Consider the following 851-nt stretch of genomic DNA (forward strand, 5'->3'; position numbering starts at 1 on the left):
TTTATGTTCTATTAATAAAAATATAAAGACATTAAGTATGCTGATACAATTAGGCCTTATTTACATTTCCTTCATTTAATATTAATATAATTTGAACAAAATGTAGACTTAATGTAAATAATATCCTCTATTAAAATGATGACAAATTGTTATATCTAGATGGTACAGATATGTAAGACCTGGCTGAAAATTTGATTACTGCTTTTTTAAAAACTGAATAAAACATTACAGGCTTATCTTAGAAGGAGAACTAACTATAAAGCTAAATTTCAACATTGAAATGAGAGATGAATATTTCATATTTCAAATTCAAATGGACCAATTAGCAAGTAAATGCAAAGCTTGATACTACATATAGTAACTCATAGTATGTAGGTATGTTTTGGGACGTGTAATTAAAATAATTTTCAATGAGCATAAAATGAGATGTTGCTTATTATTTTGAGCCTCTAGTTAATGCATTCTTTTGCTTATATAAAATTGTCATTTTTGAATAAGGAGTTTCCCTCCCCATTCTCTTGTTATTAAATCCCTTCAATATTTGCTTTTTCTTTTTGTTGGCCAGTACAGAAAATGAAGATAATTTATCTCTGGATAAGTAAAAATTTAACTGGAATGATTTGGGAAGAGGTGAAACTTTATGACCACAGGTATGGGAAAATGCCTGCTGTTCTTTATTAGTGAAAAGATTTAAAGATTATCTGTCATTAAGCATAGGTTGGCATTTAGTTTCAGTCAACTGAAAATTTTATTTAAAAGTCCTATCTGCTTGTGTTCACATATAGGTTGCATACGCGTTGGCAAATTGTACCCATGATAACGTTTCCATAATTTTCTTGAGCTCTTGATCT

The sequence above is a fragment of the Propithecus coquereli genome, unplaced genomic scaffold, assembly GCF_000956105.1.
Source record: "Propithecus coquereli isolate 6110/MARCELLA unplaced genomic scaffold, Pcoq_1.0 Scaffold165, whole genome shotgun sequence".
NCBI classification, from domain to species: domain Eukaryota; kingdom Metazoa; phylum Chordata; class Mammalia; order Primates; family Indriidae; genus Propithecus; species Propithecus coquereli.